General features: G+C 45.1%; 1 long non-coding RNA gene across 1 annotated transcript; it reads right to left on the minus strand.

Annotated features, from left to right (window-relative positions):
* Positions 1 to 2,589: 2,589 nt before the first annotated feature.
* LOC148123844 (uncharacterized) lies at positions 2,590 to 4,853 on the minus strand. The gene is made up of 3 exons (XR_015740502.1): positions 3,419 to 4,853; positions 2,683 to 2,805; positions 2,590 to 2,652 (listed from the first exon to the last, which is right to left on the minus strand). It is a non-coding gene; the product is annotated as an uncharacterized LOC148123844 (long non-coding RNA).
* Positions 4,854 to 8,707: the final 3,854 nt, after the last annotated feature.

The following is an 8,707-nucleotide window of genomic DNA, read 5'->3' on the forward strand; positions in this document are numbered from 1 at the left end:
ACATTGAAAAGAAATGGCAACATTGAAACAATTTGTTTCCAGCATAAAAAAAAGTGGCACATGAACTACTTGTTGACCCATCAAATCTATCTTTGCCTCTGCTTCACATAAAACTTGGGCCGATTAAAAATTTTGTGAAGGTAGAGAAGGTAAAACTTTTTATGGTTTGAGATAGACGTTTCAAAAAAATCTGATGCCAAGATTAAGGAAGGCATTTTTGTTGGTTTGCAGATCAGATATATCATCAATGACAAGCAATTCAAAGAACTGTCAATTGGACCAGAGAAAATCACCTGGAAAGCGTTCAAGGATGTCATTGAGAATTTTCTCAACTACAGAGTATCAAACTATATTCAGTTGGTTGACAAACTTCTTACAGCATACAAGACCTTGAAGTGCAATATCTCACCGAAGATTCATTTTCTATATTCACGCTTGGGTTTCTTTCCCAAAAATCTAGGACCAGTGAGAATGAATATGAATATTTCACTAAGACATTTTCCACAATGGAAAAATGGTATCGGGGCAACTGGAATCCATCAGTGCTGGACATAACAGAGATGCATTAGACACGGAATACAAACACAAATCAGCAGCAAAACAATTTTAGTCCTGCTGAGTTCATGCAGCATGTTAAGAAACATTATGCAATTAAATACATCATTAAAAGTTAATTTCATATTTGTCAAGGTTCCTATATAATAGTCATTCTGAAATTGTATTTGTGTTCAGTTTGAAGGGGGTCTCACCAAACGTTTTTCAGGAGGCAAAACTTTTGGGGAAAAAAGTTGGCCTCTGTAATTAACATACATTTAACTGGGTTGCAGGATAACCTTGGTTAAGATTTAGTCATTGGCTTCTTTGCCTAATTGTTTTGGGAAGGTATACAGAACCAGTATGAAACAAACATACCATTGGTCTGAACTTGTCTTCCCTTGTGTGATGATATCTGTTTATCTAAGTGGCATAGTGTGGATAACAACTGATTTGAACAAGTTTGTTAGTAAGAACACCCTGGGAGGTGATCCTGGGGGTGTTTGTGTATTGTGAAAAACACAACACTATACCCAAGAATTGTCTATAGAATTAATTTCCATTTAAAGCTGAAATAGAAAAGGTTTTGCCAGCAGCCATGGGGAAATGTCCTGAAGACAACTTAGAATGAGTTGACAATGGCAAGGCAGAAATTGAGCAAAAGAGATGGACCACTTAAAATGAACACAGGTGGGGGGCTGCTTGCCTATCAAACTCAATGTATCAACACTGTTTTGATGTGGCATTTTCTACCAGAAAAAAATACCCTTAAAGCAGCCGTGCATGCTTATCTAAAAATGCACCCCATAAATATATACTCTGCTTATAGCAAATGACATGAGGGGAAGCAGTTTAAAAATAAAAATGGCAACATCTTCGAACAGCCAAAGATTGCAAAATGCTAATAGAAATCAGAGTATTTGTTCTGAAAGGGACTTTATTTTATTGCAAAATGCATATCGCATTGCAAAATAGATCTTGCACTGCTGGGACGTGCAACCTTTTAAAACCCAAGGATCACATTTAGGCTTTTGAGATGCATGCTCCAACAATTGGGCAGGCCGATGGACAAAAATCTGAATTTCTTTGATAACTCTCAATGAACAAAATTCCCCACATTAGTTTATTTTTCTGCTCCATATAAAATAACCCAGCGGCTGTGCCCCCTTGTTGAAATGAAGACCTTTCGATCACATTTTCGTTGCCCAAAAGAGAAAAGAAATGATGAGATATTTAAATAAGTAAAATGCTACCCACGACAAAAACGCAGCACTTTATTGTTACATATGTATATATTTGTAACAAGATATTAAAACAACATTAAAAGAAAAGCAGCATCTTCTGTCTCCCTGGCCTGGCAACGCTGAAGAAGCTAGAGAGAAGATTGAAGGCAGTTCTGCGCGCCCCAAGAAGCATACAGTGTCGAACGGCTGGCTGCAAACCAAACCAGATCTCTCTCGGGATCTCTCCGGCCGTCGGGATCCGCACCTTCCCAATTCCTCGTCCTTTCTCCCTCGCTCCGCGCCGCCGCCGCCGCCTCCTTTTCTCCTGACTGAAACGCGTGGTTAAACCAGATCCCACCTCCTTCTCTCAGCAGGAAAGGAGGTGGGTTCTTCGGGGTTCACCGGCGTGTTTGGGCCTCTCTACCGCCTCCCCTCGCTTCTTCTGGGAAGCGGCGATCCACGCCATCGGCGGTCGATTTTGTGCAGAGTCCCTGGGCTTTTTTGTTTGTTTGTTTTTTGTTTTCCTCCCTTTTTCCCTCCTCCTCGCTCTCTGCTCATCTACTCTCTGCTCGCTCGCTGGCTCTCCCTCGTCCCTCTTTCTCTCTCTCTCTCTCCCTCGTCCCTCTCTCTTCGAACGCAACTTTTGCAGGAATCTCTCTCTCTCTCTCCCAGCCCTCCCCCCCCCCACACGCACAGACATGTTGAGCTGAGAAGGTCGGGGGATCGGTCCTGTCCCCCTCTCCCCGCCCCCAAGCCCCTAAATCTGGGGGACCTCCAGCCACCCCCTCCCCCTCCCCACTTGACCCGTTCACTGGGCGACGACCCCGTCCCTCCCTCCCACCCTCCGCCCCCTCGCCCCCTGCCCATCTTCTATTTTTGCTCCTTCCCCTTCTTTCTCCTCCTCCTCCTCCTCCTCCTCCTCCACCTCCTCCTCCTCCTTCGGCGGCTGGTGCAGCAGCTCCTGGATGGACACCCCGGCGGCTTCCCCTCGCCCGCCGCCTTTCTCCGGGCACTGAAGCGAGATGCAAGAGGCTGGTGGCCGCTTCGGCTGTACGGAGAGGCACAGGCGCAAGATGGCAGATTTCTATTGAGTTTAAAGGGGCGGCGGGGAGGGTGGGGGTGGGGTGGGTGGGAAGCCGAAGTCCTGCTTCGTTTTTCTTCCGTTGCCATGAATAACAGAATTCCTTGCACCGATGGCTCCCATGTACGAAGGTAAGGGCGGCTTTCGGGTGGTCTGAAAGGGCTCGCTCTTCCTGCTTCGAACCTCCCTCCCGCAGCCGGCTTTCCTTGGGGGGCGGGTGGAGGGGGAAGGAGAAAAGGAGAGGGGGGGCAGCGAAAGGAGGCGAGGAAAGAGAGGGGAGATCCCCCACCACCACCACACACACACACCCCTCCACCGGCTGCCTCCCCGGGATCGGTTGTGTGTGTGTGGGGGGGGGAGGAACCCGGTTCGAAACGGCGCCGGTTCCCTCTTTTGTATGTGCGCCCGGGTGGCTTTTCCGGGGGTTCGTCTGGAACGTGCCCTTTCCCCGCTTAGGGAGGTCTTTAGAAGGCGATTCCCATCCCAGCCGCCACCCCCTTCCCTTCCCGCGGCTCGTGGGGAAAGGGGCGAGCACCCGTGTGCGTGTATGTGTTGGGGTGGGGGGTGTCTCTTATTTTACCCCTCGGCGTCTGATTGCGGGAGTCTCCTGGCGGTGCCGGGTTGGAAACAATGCAATTGACAAGGCGAGGGGGGGGGAGGGGCTGCGCCGCCGGCCCACCGGGCGCTCTCTCTAATGCGGGGCAGAGGGGAGCCCCTCTTCTTCTTCTTCTTCCTCCTCCTTCTCCGAACCTTCTTCTCTCGTGAACGTGCCCGTTTGGTCCAAGCGCTGCCCGAAGCCCCGAGGTCCCGTAGATGCCGTAAGGGGAGAAGATGCCTTGCAGGTACGCGCCGGCTTCTGGGGCTTCTCCGGAGCCGGGTGCGTGGCCAGATGTCAAGGAAGGATTGGGCGCGGGGGGGGGAGGAAGAGGAGGAGGAACCCACGCGCGATTTGTCCTTCGAGCTTCGTCCACGTCCAGTTTCTTTCTTTCAGTTTCGAGCTCAAGCAAACTGGGCTTGAGGTGGATGGGTGGATGGGGGGGGGGGGGTGGAACTTGAAGTGGTTTGCGGGAGAAGATCGCGAAGTTGATTTTTCGCCTTTTCGTTGGAATCTAAATTGGGGGAGAGGAGGTGTTTCTCTCAACACCCCCCGATCCCCACCCGCCCCTTCTGTTGCTTCTGGTCCTTCTTCTTCGTCCACCACGGAGACAGAACAATGAATCCGGCTTCATGGAAAACCACCTTGCGCTTTTCGGTCGTCGTTCCTCTTCCCCTCCCCGCGTCTCCTTTTCTCGTTCGTTCGGGCTCGGTTTTGATTGCCGAAAATGCGGGAGAGACGTCCCGTTTAATTTAGGGCTTCAGTTCAGGAATCGTCTCGTCTGGTTCCTTTGATCGCAGCCACAGAGGTTAAAATGCGAAAGCCGGGTGAGTCTTGCCTAAGAGAGTGTGTGAAAGAGAGAGTTCTTTCTGCTTTTTTCTGCCAGACGAAGGAGTGCAATAAAACTTAAAGAGAAACCCGGCGTTAGTTGTAAAGACAGAGCCTCTTCTTCGCTTTGTAAGAACTGGTTTCTTCGGGCCTGTAAAAGTTATGATCTGAAGTCGATTGTCCTAAATGCATGGATTGGTAAATCGCTTTCACCCCCGTTCCTTTAAATCCTTTGTTGCTTGGGCAGAAATTATAGACCTAAGAATAACAGAGACTCAGGTATGGACTTAGGGTTGCAAGATTGCTCTCATGCCAGATGGTGAGTTTATCAGATCAAAAGGTAGCCATTAGGGAAAGGAAAAGAAAGAAAGAAAGAAAGAAAGAAAGAAAGAAAGAAAGAAAGAAAGAAAGAAAGAAAGAAAGAAAGAAAGAAAGAAAGAAAGAAATGGAAAAAGTGAATATGTAATAAAAGTGAGAATTGAAAAAGATGAAGGCCACTGAGGTTGGGATTGGGGGTGGAGAAAAAAAACAAGGGGACAAACCCCTCTTTTGCTTTAAGAGACAATAAGATAATTATGCTAGTGTTGTTAAAACTATGAAGAAGAAAGAAAGAAAGAAAGAAAGAAAGAAAGAAAGAAAGAAAGAAAGAAAGAAAGAAAGAAAGAAAGAAGACCATATCTGCAGCGATTAGATCAGCCTGGCATGCTTAAAAAAATTAAAAAGGGAGAAAAAGGTTTCTCTTTAAATAACTTCCTAGAGCGCCCTCTGCTGAATACATTGTATGGGTTCTATTCTTGAAAAGTCATTTATAAATGAACCAGTAGATCTGTTAAGTCTATTTTAAATGGATTTTTTCCATACTGGAGGTAGCATTTTCTTTTTCTTGTGATTAAGGACATTGCAAATCATTTTCACCCTGCCCTTTATCCAACAACATAGAGTCTTTCTCATATACATGGGTCTTTGTCAAAACAACCTTGGCAGATATGAAGGATTAGGCAAGTGTTTTTCAAACTTGGCAACTTTTAAAATGCGTAGAATTTAACTCCCAGAGTTCCATAGCCATGCAGGGAAATTCTGGGAACTGAAGTCCATACTTCTGTTGCCAAATTCAACAAACACTGGTTTAGATTTAGGCAGAATGAGTTTGATGGCTGATGGTGAGCTTTATGGATGACAGAATGGGATTCGAACCTGTCGTTTCCTCCCGTGTTTAATACTGATGCTGTCCTTTGGCCTTTCCTTATATAGTCTTCCCTGGATATGTTGGAATACAACACTTATGGTTCTCAGGAGACGTGATTCTCACAGGCCTGAAAGGTTCCAAACTGGGGAAAAGCTGAGGAAGTTGGTTTTCATTTGTGTGCATCCTTTACCCAAACTTTTTATAAGGCTGCGAAGGCTTCCATTTGGTTGATATTGTGGCGAGAACAGAGTCAAGATGTCAAGAGTCAAGATGAGATTGCTTTCAATATTTGAGTTCTGATAAAATGACTTGACAGTATTTATCCCCTGTGCCCATAGAGTCTGTTGCTCTTCTAAGGAAAAATCTTGTTTGAGTTTGCACTTTGCATACTTTCTCCATCCCCTGTATTCTTCACAGGGACCATCATACCTTTAGCTACAGATTGGGGATGGGTAGTGCAAGCACCCAAAAGAGATTCAACTGGATCCAGTAGATTCCTCCAACCATGTTTTTTATAGTGTCTCTTGGATTGTTCTACTGAAAGATAAAGATCATCTGTTAGCATCTTTAGGAAGCTTAGCACTATTTTAGCTTCACTAGCACTGCACATTTCAGAAGATGTTATCGCTCACCTTCACCTGTTTTTTGATGTTAATAAGACATTTTTGAAATCTCCTTTAAAAGGTGGTATTAAGCACTGCAGCTTTACCTTGTCATTTTGCCTTTTAAACATTTTTGAATTTTGTACTGAACTCAAAGGCTTAAACTGGGCCGGGCAATGCATAGGCAACAAAAGAGTGGTGCAAAATTCCTTATATTATAAATATATATGTATATGTGTATGTGTGTGTGTGTATACATGAATGAATGAATGAATGAATGAATGAATGAATGAATGAATGAATCTGTGGGCAAAATGTTGTAAGGTGACTTTGCTCAGTGTCTCCAGTCTAGTATATTTTATACCCAGAACAAAAGGTGTATTGATCATTCATATGGGCATTATAAATATAACACCCCTGAAAGAATATTTCCTTGCAACTTACCCAGTAGGTATATTTTGGCCAGTGATGGGATTCAAATTGTTTTACCACTGGTTCAGTGGGCGTGGCTTGGTGGGCGTGCTTTGGCGCGCAGCTTTCCCCATACCAGCTGAGACCTGCAGTGAGAAGATCAGCTGAGAGGATAAAGAAGAGAAAACCGCAGGGGTGGGTAGGAGGGCCAATTCTGTGCTTTTCTCTTCTTTTTCCTCTCAGCTGATTGTGGAGGATTTTTTTTCCTCCTCTCAGCTGATCATCGCCTTTTTTTACTACCAGTTCGGCTGAACCAGTCCAAATCTGTGGCATACCACCACTGCTGTTGGCCATTATTCAGGGTTGGATCTCACATGTTTATATATATTTTGCTTCATTTGTTTCCTTCCCCTCAGAAAATAAGTTCTGTCCTGTAAAAAGGTAATTCAGTGCTGCTGCTGCTGAAGACTCTCCATCATAGGAAGAAGTGGAAAACTTGGGTCTTTGTGGCACTCCATTCATCCATGCAATACATTACTTGGTTTTTTTGTTAGATTTTTTTTTTATCTCACTTTTTGCAGGCACTAAGCAAGTGATGTACAGGTAGAATTTGGCTGAATTGTATAATGATCTGGGATTGAGGAAGAAGACAAAGTCCATGAGGGTAGTCCTCGACTTACAACAGTTCATTCAGTGACCGTTCAAAGTTACAATACTGAAAAAAGTGACTTATGGCTGTTTTTCAAACTTGCAACTATTGCAGCATCCCCACAGTCACCTGATCAAAATTCAAGAGCTTGGCAACTGGCTCATATTTATGATGATGGCAGTGCCCCGGAGGTCCTATGATCCCCTTTGTGACTTCTGACCAGATTCACTTAACAATTGTGTGAGTAATTTAACAACTGCAGTGATTCACTCAATAAATGTAGCCAGAAAATTCATAAAAAGGTCAAGACTCGCTTAATAAATGTCTCACTTAACAAATTTTGGGCTCAGTTATGGTCATAAATTGAGGACTACCTGCATATGAGTGAATCAGCTTTAATTAATTTCCCCGTTTTCACGGGTTTTAAGCTGGGGATGCTCCAGAATCACCAGCAGGAAGAGATCATAGATTCTCTAGATCAGGGGTGTCAAATTCAATTTCACTGAGGGCCGCATCAGAGTTGTGTTTGACCTCTGTGGGGGTTGGGGTGTGTGGCCAGCTTGACATCACTTGTGTCGGGTGCCTGTGGAGGCCCAAGCATTCTGCCAGCAAAATCAGGCTCCCGATCTCTGTTTTCAGCTGGGACGGTCTCCTGCAACTCTCTGCCAGTGAAAACGGAGATCGTAACCCACTGGCAGAGGGTTGCAGGAGGCCATCCCAGTTGAAAATGGAGATTGGGAGCCTGTTTTCATTGGCAGAGGCACCACAGGCCAGTCCTTCGCTGTTTCCAGAGCAGCCCTGCAGGCCAGATCTAAGCACCCCGCAAGCCGGATCTGGCCCGCAGGCCTTGAGTTTGATACTCCTGCTCTAGGTCATTTTAAGTTGAGAGACCAAGAATTGAAAGGACATCTGCATGCAAAGCATGTCGCTTTCCACTGAATTTTGATCCTTCTGCATAACCTTCACTAGATTTGGGCCTATGTGTCTGTGTCCGGAACTATCAGTTCCTTGTTGTTGTTCTGTTTCTCACTGGCTTTCTTTTCCCCAATGCTTACAATTTGTCTATACTCTTGGAAAGAGTCTGCCAACAGTGTTGAATGAGACCATTCTTTATATACCCAATGCAGGAAAAAAAAGGCCTCTGGCATGCCTCTAGAAGCGTGGATTTGAAACATAAAGTTAGGACTTGAGAATCTCTAGAGATTAAGCAGGTAATGCATCTGGCTGCTAAAAACCAAGTTGAGGTAAGAAGAGCTGTAGTGGATCAGATTAAATGTATATCTAATTCAGTATCTGGTCACCAGCAGATGTCAGTGGGAAGTCTCCAAGCAGAACATGGGTGCCCTAGCACTACCAATTTCCATTTATTACAAGTGGAATTCAGAACATTCTGAAACTGGTTATATCTAGCCAATATAATTAATAGACATTGCTAGAGTAATCTCTACAGCTCTGTCTAATCGTCTATTAAAAAGATGGCCACCAGTGCTTCTTGTAGAATGCAACTGTATTTGACAAATTGACAAATGTGAAGAAGCACATCCTGGTGATTCTTTAAATATCCCCTCTGGGAAAATGCATCTCATTTAAATAAGACA

The sequence above is a fragment of the Pseudonaja textilis genome, unplaced genomic scaffold (assembly GCF_049901715.1).
Source record: "Pseudonaja textilis isolate UNSWEBS1 unplaced genomic scaffold, rPseTex1.2 PTEXCTG186, whole genome shotgun sequence".
Lineage (NCBI taxonomy): Eukaryota > Metazoa > Chordata > Lepidosauria > Squamata > Elapidae > Pseudonaja > Pseudonaja textilis.